Raw genomic sequence first — 19074 nt, forward strand, 5'->3', positions numbered from 1 at the left:
AATGGGACAAATTATATGAATGATGAGGATTTTGTTGTGCGTTTCGTGTTGGATTGTGGACTATATATGAGTAAAATCAGTTGTAGCTGACAGCCAGGGCAGACAGGCAGGCAGGCAGGGTGCTGAAATCTCTCTGGCTTCTTAGGACTCTCTTTGTGCTTCACTCAACATCAAAGACTAACCTGCCCCTCCCAGGGGATGCACATTGGATGATCTGTTACCATGTTTCTGCATTAATGAGATCAGGGCTATACCATTGAGGTGGCATGTTGAGACAATGTGAAAGTGAAACACTTGCTGAACGCGTTTGCAAATAATGAGTGGAATGCGCAGCATACATGAGGTCACATGTGCAATTAATGCAGGGTTCAAAATCACAAAATAATGATGCACACGCTGATGTTGCACTCATGTCTCTCGCCTAACTTGAATCCATTTGTTTCTCAACTTTCTATGTCTTCTCTGCCCCTTTCTCTCTCATCCTTCATCCATCTTTATCCATCTCTTCTCTCGCCCTGCCATCCCATTTATACCAGTGGAATTACTGCCAGGGCACAGTTATAATTGAATTTCCAGATTTGCGCACTCCCGCTCCCCCCGTTATTCTCACTATTACACAACCCCCCCACCCCAATTCCTCTGGCTTCCTCTCTCTATCTCTCCCTTCTTAAGAGCAGTATTAATGTACTGTCCAACACAGTCATTCAGAGTGCCAGGAGGCCTGCAGAATTTTCATTAGCCTTTGAGAAAAATACATGCTAAAAGAAGAGCAAGACAGATGCAGAAGCAGGGAAAGAGCGATATTGTAGTAAAAAAAATATAACACTGGTGGGAGCAGGTTGAATGATAAGAAACCTTGAATAAAATGAAGTGCTGCAAAACACCTCTCTTCATTTACAGCAACAATAATTAGGGTCTGGCCACATTATCACCTCTAGTGGCACAAGGTGATCGATTAGTGAGTTTTAAAATTCTCAGAGGGGGTGGCGAGGCCAGCGAGTCAGTCAGCCAGACGCAGGAAGCCAGCCAGCAGGGCTTTGAATACGCTTCTGAGCCGGTCACTGTCTTCTCTGTGGATCCACGGCTGACGTCAGCGCTGGCTACTGTACACAGACAACAATACACTACACCACACAATACAGTGAGATGAATGGCCAGCAGAGGCAGGGGAGGTAAGAGATGGAGAGATACGGCGAGAGATAGAAAAAGAGCAGATAAAACCATAGAAGAGGGAACAGATAAGAGAAAAGAGGAAAACAGAGAGAAGCCAAAGGAATTAGGCAAGCGAGAATAAAAGATAGAGATGTACAAAAAGCAGCGAGGATGTAGCTGATATTTGAAGCGTCCAAGGAAGAAGCAGAGGACAATGTGGTGACAATAGGATGAATGGAGAGGAAGAGGCCAGGCTGGCAGACAGGCTGTGATCCTGTGTGGAGCGAGTGAGCAGTGAAGGGGCAGGAAGCCAGGAGTCAGTGAAGGAGCAGGCAAACGGAGGTGTGTGTCAGCCAGTCAGCCAGCCATTAAGGCAGGAGGAGGCTAAGCCTGAGTTGTTCAGCCACAGAGGAATGCTGTCACAGAGAGGAAGAGAGAGATGGGATACATGTGTGCCCTCCTCAACGGGAAGCGTGGAGAGGGGGGGGGGGGTGTGCCTGTGTGTGCCTGCGTGTTGCCTGTGTGCCTGCATGTCTGTATTTCTGTAGGTTTGGCCTTAGTAGGGTTCTCTGTTATGTCTGTGTGTTTCTGTGTGTGTGTGTGTGTGTGTGTGTGTGTGTGTGTGTGTGTGTGTGTGTGTGTGTGTGTGTGTGTGTGTGTGTGGAGAGTGTGTAGTCAATGGTTGACAGGCCTTGGTCTGCCAGAGTTGCCTGCTCTGCCCCACAGCCTCCAAATGAGTGCACTCACACACTCTGGGAGCAGTTATTTGACTTGGTGGGGAGAGAGAGTCAATAACTCAGGTATTTCAATTACACACACAGGGGCACATCAGCGACTGCAAAAGAAATAGACCCACTTCCAATCGTGCTCTGGAATATGCACATACACACAGACAACACGCACAAATTTGAATGGCTTTAAATTGACATCCTCACACACGTACTCGTAAGCAGGCACGGAAGCACACACACACACACACACATACACCTAACTGCAGCATTCAAAACCCACCCTCAAATAGAAGGGCATACTCAAACACACAATAGAAAGCACAAAATGACAAATCACGACTGCAATCACAGACTAATACTGGGGTGTTGCTTTAGGCACGCACAAGCAGTCACACACACACACACACACACATAATGACACTATAAAACAACACACTGCTTAACTGCTAAGTGTATTGTACATCACATAAAGAAAGAAATGGGAACACACTTTCACAGGTCAAGTGCTGCATACACACATCTATTTGTTGCATTCTTTTCATGCTGAGTTTAAATGTAACCACAGGAAATATTTATATACACACTTACACATAAAGAAAACATACTGTGCCATTGTTCGAGCAGCAGAAACTATGTTTTCTCTGTGTTTTCAGTATGACTAAAGGCCAGCAGGGTGATGCGGTGGAGCAGTGGTTAGCACTGTTGCCTCACAGCAAGAAAGTCCTAGGTTCAAACCCTGGTTGCCCCAGCCTTTCTTTGCGTGTTATCTGTGTGGGTTCTCTCCGGGTGCTCTGGCTTCCTCCCGACATCCAAAGACATGCAGGCTACGTTCTAAAATTGTCCTTAGGTGTGAGTGGTTGTTTGTCTATGTGTGGCCCTGTAATGGACTGGCAACGTGTACCCTGCCTTTTGCCCAATGTCAGCTGGGATAGGCTCCGGCCCCCCCGCAACCCTGTAGGCAGGATAAGTGGTTGATGATGGATGATGGCCGGCATGGTGCTGAATATCTTTAAAGGCCTTGTCGTTTACATCAAACAACATCAAATAATTTTCAGGTAACACACACATGTCATAATAAATAAAATATAAATAAATAAACAATACAAATATGTTCCTTATTAGTAAATAATTATGTAAATGGAAGTTTACTCAAGTCACCAGTTAGATGTTTGTTGCTGTTGTATTTGAGCATTGTGATATTAATATTTATTACGGGGTAAGTTTACTGACGTAATCTTGGTTTTTAACATCTTGAGACTAAGTTGGACGTAAGTGTCCTTCCTTTAATATGTTATCCATTGGATTCAGTGTGTTTCGTATTTATGACTCCTGAGTCGGACTGGGTCCAAATTCAGTCTAATTAATGTAAATTAAGCATAATCACTTAGCTAGAGGGTCCTTTTCCTGCCAAGGACCTATATCACAGATAATAAATTAGCTTGATGATTTGAATCTTATTGCCCAGTTGGCTACATCATTTTTATTGCTGGTGAATGTGAAACTAGGACTTTCAATTATTTCTACAATTTATTCCCTGAAGCATATAAAATAATAATTTTTTGGATTTACTTTATGCCTTTACAAAAGATCTTATGACATTATCACATTGCTGTTCTTTTCAAATCCACGGCTGCTTGTTTATTGATAACACTGTCTGTGTTGGTGTTCTCTCTTTATTAGGGTTTGTTTAGGTCAAAAGAATTTTATTTTAATTTTAATTTTAAATATCCTTGGCTCTATTCAGATCTGGTAATACTCTGGATTTCTACCGTTTAAATCCTAATTCATGCTCTTTGGGTTTAGGTAGGTTTTCCAGGGGTCCATTTCAAGTCAGGTACAACTTTTTGGACCTGTGAAAACCTGTAATAAATACTTCTTTAGGCAAACCCTCAACTTCTGTGTCATGTGTTATTTTAAGATAGCTGCTGGGATCAGGCTGGATTATATCTTACACAAGATATGTGTCGTTACACGTAAAAAATTCCTAATAAACCTTATATATACACCATATAGATATTTCGTCTTTGTGAGAAAGTCACGATGAGGCAATAACAAAAAGACATAATGTGAGTGGAACAGAGACAAAGACAGAGATAGAAAGGTAGAACGAGCCAGAGAGAGATGATGGTGTCTGTTGCTGGGAGGTTTGGCAATGCATATTTCTATCCTTCCTATAAAGGCTCCTTTGAACTCGAGTGGGGGGGGGGGGGGGGGGGGGGGGGGGGGGGGGGGGTTGCTATTGACTGCTGCTGCACTGCCTGATGGAAAGAGAGGCCAGCCAGAGAAAGAGAGTTAGAGGAAAGAGGATGGAGAGATGAAAAAAGAGAGCTGGAGTGGGAGGTGAGGCAGGAGGGGGGGGGGGGCTGGCCTTCACTTGAATATAGTTAATTTAAAAGATAGTGGGCAGGAGATATAAATTCTACACAGCCACAGGCATTCACACATACATACACACACACACACACACACACACACACACACACACACACACACACATGCACCGTAGAGGTGTATGCAGGGGTAAACACACAAGCTCAAGCTTGTGTTAAAGCCTCTGAGCACAAGCCACCATCTCCAACTTGCACTGAAATTACGTATTGATGACAAGGCCTCCTCTCTGCTTCCCCTTCATTCCTCTCTGTCCCTCATTCGCTCTCTCTTGCTTCACATACACACTTATTATCTCTACCTCAATTAAACCTCCACGTATCTCTTTTTCCCCTCTACTTCTACTCTTCTCGTGCCTCATCATCATATTTCTTATCATGGAAGCCTACTTATCTTTAATCAAACACATACAGGCCTAATTAGCTTGCACATTTGTCAGACCATCATCTAATTAATAGTGACCTTATTTTAAGTACTTTTTGAACCTTAATTAACAAAGCACAGGTCTTCATTAAAATATTTGACTAATTTTGCTTCAACGTGATTTTGATTGCATTGTGGTCAACCTGTCACAGCTACGTATGCCCTTCCAGGGATTTAAAGGATCAAAAGAAAGAAACAAAAATCCCATCAAAAAAAACGACGTATGAACGACTTGAACTGGTTGACATACATGCTGGAGAGGATGTTTTGTATCACATCTCAAAATCAGGCAATGCTTGAATGGAAGTTAATACCACTTAACACTCAGACACAGGCACAGACACACAAATGCACCAATCATTTCTCTCTGGCCCATTTCTGCTCTAAGTTTAGCAGACGACCCACCGACAGGCCTCTGCAGTCTGATGCTTTTCCTGCTGCTGCTCTTGTTTGTCCCCTGGTCCTTGAAGAAGAGTTGTAATATAGTTCTTTCTGTGTGTATGTGTGTGTCACGTAGTCTGGTTTTATATCTTTGTATTTGTCTCTGGAAGTGTTTAGCTGGGTGAGGTGAAGTGATAAATAATAAGGAGGAATGAGAGAATTTAACCTATGTATGACTGAAATTTTTAGATTTAGATTATAGATAAGCAGTGACATACACTCCTATTCATCCCCAGACACATGAGAAAACTCTGTGAATATGCTCAGTATTTAAAGCAACATTATGCAGTATTTTTCTCTTAAAATAACAGCTTGGGAGTAATTGGGAGAATGGCGTCTCTGTCATTGCCACTTGAGATAAATCTATCTTGAGGTAATGCTTAACGGCACCACATCACACCAACAAAACTCTTCAAACCAGCTATAAGAAGAAGCACAAAGTATAAAATGTACAATATAAATTATTTGGGAGAAGCTAGCTTGGTATTCTCAGTATGTATATCATAGGGGAGGCTGCGAAGAGACGTTGGCGGAGGAAGCAAAAAGAGAGAGTGACTGACAAGACAAGAATAAATATTGGACTGGCTTTTATTCATTGGCATGAGCGAAAAGAGCTGAAAGGATGGAGGACAGATGCCGACCTGGCCTTCTTGCTGTTGGATTAGTCAGTAGTAACGTATTAAATGGCTTGCTGTGTTTTATGTGGCTGCGCTTGCTTGATGTTTGGCTATGTTAGCAAAGTAGTCAACTTGAGCAAAATCAGCCAGAGGTTTCACAGTCACAGGTTTAGCTATTAATCTCGAGTTGATGGTAGAAAACTTACTAGATAACAACTCGGACATCGATAACGTTACTGTAAGTGATCTTGCGTTGGTTGCTGTCTGGCTTTGTTGGCTAGCTTTCCACCCACGTTTTAATCAACAACTTTTATGTAACATAAAATAACAGCTGGTGGAGAGTCTCTTGCCGTAGTCAGGCGAGTGGGCAACATAACTGGGCTTAACAGCCTCTAGGAACGGAGAGAAAAGAAAAACAGAAAAAGAAAGTGACTGAGCAGGAGGCTCCCAGACGTTGGAGAGAGCTTTGTGGAATAAAGGCTTCAAGACAGGCTGAGGATGAACTGGCCTTCTTTCTGTTTTGGCAGGTAAGTAATACTGCCAAATCGCACAAAAAAACAAATCTTACAATTTTGCTTTAAGGAGTTTAGAGGATAGTGGTTTTTTAAGCATTTTAAAAGACAAAAACAAACAAAGGCAAAAGTGTAAGTAATGTGTGTTTAGCATGAGCTGCCAGTGTTAGCATGCCTGGCAAATTAACTTACTTCCTTCAAAAGAAAAGGAAGACTTGGTATTTTGCCTCTATTCGGACAGTCAGTCCTCCAGACAATGTTATGTGGTTAACGGCTCAACCCTACTTCCCACAGAAGTAAAGCCAAAAAGCTTTTTCTCTAATATTGAAAGTGAAACACTATTTGAAAATACAAATATTATAGCATAAATCTCATCTCTGTCTTGCTTGTCTAAGTATGTAAGCTAAACAGGATTATTTTAGAATGACAAATCTATATAATCTAACACATTCCTATATTATACTTACAATACAATACTACTACACTATAATATAAGAACAAAGCCGCATCTTTATTTCATGTCTTCCGCGTGGGTCATGGTGAAGATGCTGACACCATGTATATAGCCATGAAGTGCTTATTTAAGATCATATCAAGATAGTTACAGGACCCTTGTTTTAAAATAAACCAGCTGGAAACATTACAGTCAAAGACAAGGTTTTCAAACAACTCATGGAGCTAATGCGCGTTAGCTAGCTACAGCTGATAAAAAATCAAATCAATAGTCGTTTACTAGAAATCAATGAACTGTTACATTACTAAGAATCTGCCACCATTATCATTGTAAGCTGCTGTGGGACATCCAAAAGCTTGACAGGCGTAGCAAGAGTAACTAAGGGTAGTGGGGCTTAGCAAACAGTCAATTACTTCATCTCTCTCAAACCTTGCACAGCCAAAAACTAGACAGGTCCATACGGGTTACAACTCACAAGGTTTTTGCTACACATCTGAAGTCTGGAAAACACTGGGGAATTCAGTTGGACTAGTTAGTAAAAGGCCAGAAGATAATGCCTCTCCAAAGTCTTAAACCCTGTCAATCATTAAATGACTTTAATGGTTGAAATCAAGCAACAGGTGTAGAATAGGTGTTAATAAGGATTATTATTATTATTATTATTACTGTCTCAATAAAATAGAGATCTGTCTCGTGTATAACCTGTGTGAAATTAGTTCTGGCTCGAGCCAAGTCATCCATAGCCATACCAGACCACAATGACCAAAGCAAAGAGTTAAGAGTTTCTTTTCTCAAAGAAGAATAAAGGCTCACTGTGCTAATGCAGATGTACCCTTCATGACCCCAATATCAACAAAAAGTGAACCTGAAAGAGGCAAGGACGGGAAAAAGGAGGGAAAGGTTTTCATGGAATCATCTTAACAACTTGTAAAGATTTATGTCAAACTCCAAAGCTTCCTGATAAGATAGACCAGAGGTATTCAATTAGAATTCAAAGAGGTCCAGTTAGAGAAAATTGCCTGAAGCAAAGGTCCGGAACATCATAACGACTAACTTGCATTATCATTCAGTGCCATAACATATAGTTGTATCAACATATGTTTTTAGTCAACAACAGACTGTCAAATCAAATAATATTTCAGTCAGTTTTCACCTCAAACTGGAGGGATAATAAATAATAAACAACTCTAGTAATAAATTCTAAATTTAAGTAAACTAAAATAAAGTGCCTAATTTTTAGAAAAAATGAAATAAAAAGTTTAGCTTGAAGTGATGAAGTGTTGTCTTAACCAATTTTATATTAAACACTCAACACATCATAACAAATGAACAGTTGTAATGCCTCCTCTTCTCTTTCATTCCCTCTTACAGAGCTACCACTTTCCTACTTTCTCTTGTTCAGTGAGAAATGTGCGCTCTAGTTTTTCCTGCCAGCTAGCATTGGAGACATTGAGATATTCTGGTTTTGAACTGCCCGTAGGAGGAATGTACATGTAAATATCTGTACATTCTTGATTAAAAGCCATGTGAAATCTCTTTTCCCTTTCGTCTCTTCAATTCGTGTGTGTTTCCAAAACGTCTCTGGTGTATCTCGCGGACTCGACTCGCAAGCATCGGAATGCACAGATTGGATTGGCTGAGCAGCGTCACATGAGATGATTGGAGCACATGCGATTGGTCTGTGAAATTCCTGGTCCGCTAAACCAGTACAGTAAATGCTAGAAAACCTGCGCGGGTTAAAATAGTAACGCTCCGTCACGAGGTAGTAAGTCTCAATAATAAATCAGCTGTAGGTCGGTGGTACGGAGAGGACAGCAGCTGTGACCTCTGAGATAGACTATGAGTTTTTAATATTATTGTAATATAATATTATTGTTTTGTTTTGGGTCTTTTGCTTTTTTGAGTTGTGCTGTTTTCAACTAAACAACTCTCACAAACAGAGTTATAAAATTTTAAAAGAATAAGTCAGAGGTTTGGGAGTGGAAGTGGGGTCAGTGAAGACGCTGAGGTTCAGGAGGACCGCAAAGCGTCCCAAGGCGGCTGTAAAGTGGTTTAGGTCGTCAGGGAGGTGAGCACGCTTCTGTAGTCAGGCATCTTTCTTCCTGTCCCTTGCTCCAAACAGAGGCGAGGAAGGGAAAGGTGACGGTGGGTTGAGTGGGAGGGAAGAGCGACTGAGAGAAGTGGCGGGGGAGGCGGGGGGCAGTAAGGTCCAGATGAGGGATGTTATTAATCCATTTATTCCCCCTCCTCTCTCTCCATCTGTCCTCTGCTATCTCTTCCACTCCTGTCATATCTACTGATTTCAATCTCCTGCTCTGGCATGCCCTCAACTTGCGGCTCTCCATCTCTCCCCCTATTATCTCCTCTCTCCTTCCTTCACTCCCGTCTTTCCTCCCGCCGGCCTTCTGTCCTCCTGCCTCCCCTCCATTCTTTGACAACCTCTGTAACTTTATACTTCCTTCTTGTCTTAGCTTTCCCAGCTATGTCTCTCTCTGCTCTGCTTCCCTCTCTTCCTTCCTTCCTCTCTCCATCTCTCATGAATCCCAGGGTGCACCTGGGCTCTGCTGTCAGTTGTAGGCCCAGAGCCATCATCATGCTGTGGCTGTTTCTCGCCACTTCACACTATAAAAACTGAATTCTCTCTCTCTCTCTCTCTCTCACACACACTCACACACACACACACAAAACTATGTTCCCATCTCACATGAATCCACCATCAGGGTTTCTTCACCTCACCTCACCCCCAATTTTACAGTTTATCTAAGATACATCGGTATGCCCTACGGCAACAAAGCGAGGGCCAAGGTCAACATCTACCCTTACTGCTGACTTCAGCCTATAGAAACTACTAAAACGTGCAACCACCTGCTATTCAGAGCGAAGAGAAGGAGCAAGGGGTGAGGAGGAGGAGAGTGCGTGGGGTGAGAAGAGAGCAAAGGGAAATAGAGTGAGAGCACAGTTGATATGTGCTTCTGTGTTCTTTTCCTGGCAACATGATAAAGGCTCGTTCTCAGTCACTGTCAGTGGCGAGACCACCCTCCCTATCTTGGTTCTCCCTCCTCTTCGCCTCTCCAGTCCCATCCCTCCCAAAGCAAGGACTACCCTCTCTAGCTCCCTCCACTTTTATCTCCACTGCTCTGCCCATCCCCTGCTTTTTACATTTCAGGCATTTAGCTCTCATCCACAGTGACTTAACAAGTGCAACTGTAGAATAAGCCTCAAGCCCTCGTTCTCTGACACCTCAAGAAGCAGGGGTGCAGAGGTCGACGCCCCAGAGCCTCAATGACAGATGTAACAAATGTTCGGTATCGTTGGAATGATGAGAAGAAGAAATTACTAGGAGGCATGTGCTAAAGAGATAAGTGAGAAAGGTTTATGTGTTTCCTTTCTAACAAACTCCTCAGTCCTCTCTCATCTCTGATTCACATAGACCACCCCGGCTCTACTACCCCATTCCCCACTTGTAAGTCTCCCCTACTGAGGACTCCTTTCATTCACTGTGATGAAAATTAAAACTCAAATCTCCTTTATTGGCGTGACAGTAGCGGGGGGTTGTCTCCACAACAGAACATGTTAGAAGATGGGCCAAGACAATAAGCCAATCTGTATGCTCCTCTTTTCCTACCTACTCCCTTGTTCCAGTCTTCCCTCCCTTACTAACTAACCCTGTTTTTTCTGTGTAAAGCCATGCACAAGCACTTAAAACCCTCCTCTCCAAGTAAACGCCACTCACCCTCCTTTTCACAGTCTCTTAAGATTCTAACGTGCAGAGACACTCCCTCATTATGTCATCATCATCCTTTCTTCTAGTGCACTGGTAGTTACCTGTGTGTGTGTGTGTGTGTGTGTGTGTGTGTGTGTGTGTGTGTTTGTCCTCATTTAAGCAAAGTGGAGCTAGTGAAGCTAAAAGAAACAAGCAGAGAGCCAGAGCTTGCATGTACCAGAGATGTGAGAGGTTGTTTAGCTTCAGGACAGATGGAGTCAAAACCTGCCGCTGGACTTATGAATACTTCAGACTGTATCATACCTAATCCTAGGATTCACTCACTTCCTCTGCATCCTTCCCTCTCTTTCTCTCATCTGTTTTGTGTATGCTTGCCTTTTTATTGGCATGGCAATAATTAAAGTAAAAACCTTTTCAAACCCATTTTTTGCTATTTATGGTCGGTACTTTTTCAACAATAGCCATTCAGTGTGACATTCTGTTGACCTCTATATATAGTAGTTGTCAATGTTAATGGTTAATAGATTCTGACGTTTCTTGGTGAGGGTGTGAACGGTGAAGATATGGTCTGTTGTTCAGTACTGTGGTGTAATACCAATCTTAGCTGAGGACATGAGGCTTCCTCAACAGCTGTTTGGGCAAAATTATATTCATGGGTTTATGGATTGGTGTTATATTCCCTTTGTTCCCGATATCAGGGAAACATGATGGTTGAAAATGATTCATTAGTTAACAGTGTTTGTGCCCTTCTTTGCTCCTTTTCACTTTTTGCCTGCAGTGCACTCTCCTCTTAAAAAGGCCACTTATTTTGTAGTTACACTGGGACCTCTTGCTACAGCTATTAGACTAGAGGCAAATTTTCCTGGAGTACATATTCACCCCGTCAGTCATAAGTTGATACTTTATGCAGATGATATACTGATGATAGTAACGCATCCTGAGAAATCGGTTCCTGTTGTATCCAGTGGTCCCCCTCCTCTGTTTACCTTTTGTTCTCTGTTGTTTCCCCATCCTATTGTCCCTGTCCGTCTGTTTTTCCCGGTGAGTCTTTTTTGTCTGCAGGTGGGCGTGGTCTTCCTGGCTCCTACACTGTGCTCTCACACACCTGCACCTCGTTCGCAATGTGCCACCAGTTATCTACCCCGGTCCAGCATCCCAGTATTCGCCAGATCGTTTGCGTATCTTCCGTGGTACACAATTAGCCAGCTCTAGTTGTGAGTTAGTTTCTCGAGATTATTCCCTCGCTCTTCCTAACACTTGTTTGCTCTCCTCCACCTTCATACGCTATGTTTATGTTGTATATTTAAGAACTCTTATGCATCCACCTCTGGCTATAAAGAAATAAACCTCTCACAAAAAAGATTAGACAACTGTACTTTGTTATTCTCGCGCTCTTCGCTCTTTCTCCTCCTCTCTCTTTCACACACAGACACTTTGACACAAGTGTGGCCGTCTTCCCTTTCCCCTCTGTGTGCTGCCGTGACAGGCGTCCTCTGTGGCTGCCAAAGCTTTTTAACCACAACAACATCTAAATGGCACACAATGGCCCATTAGAGTCATCAAGCCGTTAAACCAGCAACCTTCAGCCTGGCAATTAGGAATATTTCATTCCCCCTCCCAACCCTGCACACACACACACACACACACCGCCCCCTCCATTATTCTCTTCCTGTCTTTTGTCCACATGCTACATCTCTCTTTCATCTCTTCCTCTCCTTCAGTTTCACCCTTCCTCTCACCTGCTCTTTTGCACGTGCACACTCTCACTCACGTGCACTATGCCTCACACCAATCCACTCTCTTTCTCTCTCCCCCTGGCTCTTCTCTCTCTCCCCACAGTCGCCCTACAACAGCGGCCCACAATCAGTGTCATGATCGATTAACAGATTTCACACCGCTGGACACGGCATTTACAAAGAACTAGATGAAATGAAAAGAAGGAGCAGGTCGACATAATAAGGAGAACAGAGAGAGAGGGTTTAGCGTCGTGTGCTCTGTCAATAGTAAGTGAATACAGTAGACACATAAGCACATTAGACCCGTAGAGGTACTATAGAGCATGAATGTGTGGGAAGAGAAACATGTTTGGAAATAAAAGAAAGCCTGCTCTGTGGTGGCACATACTGTAATTAAGAGGAGAGATTTTGTTAATTTTGGATTTTCTACCACCTCAGACTCTGCATACTTAACTTCGGTATTTCCATTTATGTTTCTTTATACTTTTATTCCACTACATTTTAGAGGCACATATTGTAATGTACTACATTTATTTGGTAAGGTTACCAGTTACAAAAAAACTTAATAATAATAATAATATAAATAAAATATGATGCATTGTTACAGATTAAACAACCCAACAGAGTATTAAGTAGATGTCTGTGAATATTCTCAGTCATCCAGGTCCAGGACTTGTTTAACTATACTCAAAGTCGTTTTGCCTTTCATCCAAAAGGCTTCTTCAGTTCTGACTGACTGGCAGGGAGTCCCAGCTATTTATCCTCTGTGTGGTCGTTATCAAGGTGATGGATACTGCTTGGTTCGTTAGTGCTCCTGGCTGTTGTAATGACAGTTGTTATGGTCGTTGGAGTCACATGAGGCCAAATGACAGCATTTTGTTCAATCTCCTGGGAAGGGATGAAAGGATAGCATTGAAGGTGGTGGATTAGTGGTGTCGCAGAGCTCCACCCAGATGAGAGATGGTCTCTCTACTAAGGTGTAAATGGCTTCTTTGGCTCCTCTTCCAAAACATCTCTGTTCCCTATCCAAAATATGAAAATTGGTGTCCTTGAAAGAGACATTTATCATTCAGCTGTAAGTAAACTGCTGAGTCTTCACCTGAGGAGTTGGTCCTTCTGTGTTGAGCCATGTGTTTGTGTAGTGGTTGTTTCGTTTCCCCAATGCACAGGTCTGTGCATTCCTCACTGCCTTGGACAGCATAAACTAGATTGCCTTTTTTGTGTTTGGTGTGTTATCCTCCGGGTGGACCAGTATCTAAGTATGTTCTTGGGTTTAAAAAAAACACAGATGTGGTGTTTGTTGAAAATCCTCTGATACTCCGGACATGTTTGGATTTACAATGTTGTTGTCTTTACTCTTCAGTGTCAAAGGACACTTCAACATGGATTGAACCACCGATCTTCCGATTAGTAGGCAACCTGCTCTATCTCCTGAGCCACAGCCGCCCCCCAATCTGTACAATGTTCAGTATCCTTCCCTAATGTCCAGTTATCTCTCCACTGTCTGTAATAAAGGCTTAAAATGCCTAAACTAAATGCACTAAATAAAAAACAAAACTTTTTAGGTTACACTTGAAAATAATTGAAATGACTTATTGTAAGTGTACCAATTAAACACTGTGTCTGTTATACATATAATTAGCAGCAAATAACATAGACCTTCGCAGAAACCCTGTTATGAATTTACACTTATATCTGAGTTGCTTTGTTAGATATTCCAGGAGACTGTGGGAGCTGTATAGTGTTACTGTAATATGTTTATTCCACAACTGCCGATGTAACTATAGAAGAGTTTTTTAGGTGAAAGCTTGAGTCTGGTCTGACCAGAGCCCGAAATGTATGAACGTAAAACCAAATGTATGTATGTAAAAGTCTGAAACTGTAAGACAAATGATAAAATATTGCATTTTCTCTATGTTTTTTGAGTCAAATTCAACCCCATAAAATGAGTACAAATATTAAGCCTGACCAGACTTGAGCCTTTCTGATCCACTTTTGCGTAAACGTCAAACTATACAGAGAGAAATATTTTGATTTTATTTATAAATTTGGAAATTTGTAAGGATGAATCCAAAATGCCAGGGAAGGCAATATTAACCAAAGGTTAAGGACACATTTTGATAAGGAGGTTTTGAAATAGTATCAATCTGAACACCTCTTTCCAGCCATTGATTCACAGCTGGGTTTATAATGAATTGAAGCTGCCTATAAACTCTTTACTGGCTGATAAACCCCATGGTTGTGATTTCATACGCATAAACACCTCTGATGTATGGTTTTCTACATCCATAAGCATTGGTTATGATTTCACACCTAGTCAGCCTGCTCCCATCCACCTCGTTGTCTCCTCCCCCTCTCCTCTCTGCCTGACAGTTGGTTTCAACAGCAGTCACAGAATACACACTGTGGAGATGCGAGCTATTCTTCCTCTCCCTCACTGTGCCTCTGTGCGCATGCACGCATGGATACATGGTTGAATGCACTTGTATGGCTTCTGTGCTGCAACACACGCAAACACGCACATTTCAAAGTGTGCATACACATAAGGTGCACCTGTGTACATTTAGTCACACACACACACACATACACACCACAGCTGTGGCACTAAAGCCAGCTTTGGCAGTTACATCCACTCACTCTTCGCCTCCCTGCACGCTGTGTCACTGAACAGAAGTTGAATCCTGCATCTGGAGACTGTGCTGGTTACTCACACACACACACACACACACACACACACACACACACACACAATATTGGATATACAGACACTGCAGTATCATTCAGCCTTCATGTCAGAGAGTGATAAGAGGAAAAGGAAGACACCAAAAATAGAATTTAAAATTTAAGATGTTTTTCTATCTTCATCTGTACTATACTATGTGTGTATTGTTATCTCCTTCTCACACTGTTAATATTACTCTCCCGCTGTTCTCATACCTTCCTTTTTGCTCTCTCTTCTGTCTGCAAAGAATCTGAATTCTTAATTAAAATGTATTAATTTTGAAAAGATGCTAAAAATATCTGCCAGAACTCTGCATCACTGTGGTGCAAGAAAACACGCACACGCATACAGACAAAACACACATATCAGCAACATAACCACTGGGTTTATTACCTTACACCACAAAGAATAAAGCTATCACACATAGAAAGCACATTAATTACACTGAAACAAATAATGTCCACTGACATTAAAACTATGAACATATGTTGCACCTCCTTGTTTCTCACCTAAAGCATGAGACTACCAAGATAACATACTGTAACTGAAATGCAGGTAAGACACTGAACTGTAAACATAAGCAGCACCTTCAACAACATGAATTAGATGGAGGCAGACAGGCTACATTTGCCAGACAAATCCCACAGCTGGTAATGGAGGTACAGTGCTGCACTGTAAGGCGCTGTGCTTTGCATTATAGCGAGTTTGCATGATGTGTTACCTCGCCTGAGAATACTTTCAGGATATGAACTCTGAAAGCAGGCATAATATATTGCACCGGCTGAGGGTTAGTGGAGTAACAGTATTTACTGAACAGGTAAGCTGGGCTTCATTCCAGTAAATTAGGTGACATATTAGTAATAACTTATATGCACACATACACTGCATATACTACAACCAACACACAAAACACTCGCCTACTCTCCCAGTACATTCATTGTTTTATTAAACATAACAAGTTGCGGTATGCTAATAGGGTAATTAAATAAGTGAATTAATACCTTAATCAGCAAATTATTCTATGTCATACGTACTTATTAATACAAAATTATATTGCAAATTATTAAAAGGTTATGGAAGAAAGAGACTATTTTTCCACTTTTAAATGTTAAATATACAAAGTCAAAGTAAATGTCCATGATTTTTCTTCAGTTACGAATTTTAAAATCTCAGAAACATTTGTAGCATTTGTCAGACATAAAAGAGGTCTGGCAGTGTGCACTTTGATACACGAGCTTACAAAGCAACATGAGACAACTCCCAGAGCTTCAAAGAGCTCTGTGTCCAAACTGCAGGTGCACAGGCCAAAAGACTGCAAATCTATTTACAGCTTTTACAAAACAAAACAGTACAGGAGGAGTAACACGACACACATGGGATTCAAACTAGTATAATATTGTCTTATAATGTCTTATGTTGTCATCTTCAACAGTGGTGGAAAGTAGTACATTTACTCAAGCACTGTACTTAAGTACATCTTTTGGGAATCGTACTTTACTTGAGTGTTATTAGTTTATGCTATTTTATACATTTACTCCACTACATTTTTTGTGATAGCTTACTCGTTACTTTTCAAATTATAATTCTACATAAAAAATACATGATAAACTATCGCAATTAAGTGCATTATCAGAGATAAAACCAGGGGTTCCCAAAATGTTGTGATGCCTCACGACAAAGAATTGTGTTGGAGTCCCTTGTCACGTTACAGATGTCAATTAGCAGTTTCACTAAGTGAAATCTGCCCTCTAAATTTCTTTTATGGTTTTTATTTCAATAACGAATCCAATATTTCAAAAAAGCAAGGATTAGAGAAAAGTTAAAAAAAAAATCCTTTCACATTAATAATCTCAGACACTTTGGATTTAATCTTATGACCCTTCGGAGGGGCTTTTCTCCTAGGTTGGAAACCACAGGACTAAACTACCTATCTGTATATAAAACAGTTAAACTATTAGTACTTTTGATTATTTTAGTATGTTTTGCTTGTAATACTTCTGTATGTCATTGAATACAGGACTTACAGGAGTATTTTTATATAGTTGTGTTAAATAAAGGATGTGAATACTTCTTCCACCACTGGTCTTCCAAGAGTAGATATAAATGTGTTGAGATACCTGCCACGATAGAGGGCCATGAAAAACCTGTATAAAACGTGCAAAGATAATATATCGAATAAATAAAATGCTCGTGCCCACACAAAAAGTATAATCCAAAATGACCTGAAAAATCTGATGCAAAGCGTCCTGGCTCCACCACTGCCTGTTTCTTCTCAGCGTTATTAAATTATCACCTGACCAGGATTCTCATTACACTAAAGAGGCAGGTGCTCCATCATTGGCATTTCATTTCCATCAGGGCGCAGCCCCATTCTCCTCAGAGTAATGCGCTCAGTGTCCAGCGCAAAGCGTGACTTAATGTTTACTTTATTTGTCTGGCCTTTGCAGTCAATAGTGCAGGGGTCACTCCTCTTCAATCAGGAGGCAGTAGGGACAAGAGGAGGCAGGAATGGGTAAAGAGTGAAAAGAAAGTCAGATGCCAGAGGGGCCGAGTAGTGAAGACAGGAGAGACAACAGACAAATGCTCCAAACTGTGTTTAAGTTTGCATGACTTTTTTTTCTCTCCCTCATCACACGTTTTGTTCCTCCAGCTTTGTCACTTCACATCCGTCTCCCTACCTCCCATCTGCACTTTCTCCTGCACATGCCTCACTCCCATCCCTCATTTTCTATCAGCCTCTATCTCCTTTTGTACGTTGTTATGCCCAGCACACTCACTCGCGTTACTCTTCCTCTTTTCCCACGCTCAGCCTTCTTTACATGTGTGTCCTTAACTGTCCTTTCCCTCCGTCTCTGCTGACGATACACCCGACACCGTTCCCTTTTTTATCTGAACTTTATCCAAACCCATCTGTCCATTCTCTTTCAAGTAACGCCTCTGTCTCTCACTCCCCTGTGTTATCTTTTCCTCCTGTTCCTGATTGGATTATTATTATTCCCCAAATGGATTTTTGTTCTGACGATTCAGCATTTAGGATGAATATTTAAAGTGGAATTTCTAAAGTTATTATCCTCCAAATGGATTATTATGCACAGCACCCAGCTGGAATTTATAAAGTAGAGTTTAGCGTGTTGATTTTTTCAATTTGGCTCGTCTTGCTCTTCTTCTTAACCCTGAATGCTCTTCCTCTCTCTCACGCTTTTTCCCTTTGTCTCTTGCCATCTCTCTCTCTGTCCTACTTTTGAACCCAGTTATTCTATCTATCTCTCTGTCCTCCCTCCAGACCCTCACTCTCCCTCTGTCTCCCTGCCAACCCACCCTATCACCCTCCTTCCATTTCCTTCTCTCACTCTTTCCCACTATCTCTCCCCGTCCTGCTTCTCCATTTTTTCCCCTCTAAATCACTCTCCCTGCAATGTTAATTCAAATTGCCTGGTTTGGGAGGACAGTACAGCTCCAATAATGCCGAAAGCACTTAGGAGAACATAATCAATCTCTCTCTCTCTCGCTCTCAGTTTCTCCCCTCCTTCTCTTTCTCTTTTCTCACCCTATTTTATATTCCATTCATATGTGGAACAGGACTCAAACTCTCTGCCTCCTTTAATTCTCTCTATCCCGAGACTCTGTTCTAATCGACCAATTTGTGTTTTAATATTTTATACCTGCTCTCTAAATGTCTGTCTTCTGTTAACTTGAGCATGACATTAACGGTATCGCCTGGTTTGTCATGGATTGGAATTGAGTGAAAAAATCATTGCAATGTGCCAACGAAGGAAAGGAAGAAGAGCTAGCAAGCTAATAAAAATGGATTTAAACAGTGCAGGTTTTTAAATATTAAAAAATTCGGCTTTGCATGTCTTGACAAAATAAATGCACTCAACATGTTTGTTAGACCTTGAGAATACACACAAGGCATTTTGTGAGAAACACTGAGTGTAAACATAACTTTTGTTTACAAGAAATCTTTACAGCACACTGTTAATGTTGCAGCAAACAGTTGTGTGCTTCCAACTTTGTATCAACAGTTTGGTTAGGCAATTTCCTATTTTATCATGACAGTTCCCCAGGTCATTAAAGAAATGTTTTGTCCTGCACAGAGCCCTGACCTCAACCTCAACCAACACTTTTGGGATGACCTGGAACACCGATTGCGTGTCCATGCTTTATCGCCTCA

General features: G+C 41.5%; 1 protein-coding gene across 3 annotated transcripts in view; it reads right to left on the reverse strand.

Annotated features, from left to right (window-relative positions):
- LOC123961328 (glutamate receptor ionotropic, NMDA 2B) overlaps window positions 1-19074 on the reverse strand; it is a 124337-nt gene that overhangs the window by 51512 nt on the left and 53751 nt on the right. The gene's annotated exons all lie outside the window — the stretch shown is intronic.

Source organism: Micropterus dolomieu, linkage group LG02 (assembly GCF_021292245.1).
Source record: "Micropterus dolomieu isolate WLL.071019.BEF.003 ecotype Adirondacks linkage group LG02, ASM2129224v1, whole genome shotgun sequence".
NCBI lineage: Eukaryota > Metazoa > Chordata > Actinopteri > Centrarchiformes > Centrarchidae > Micropterus > Micropterus dolomieu.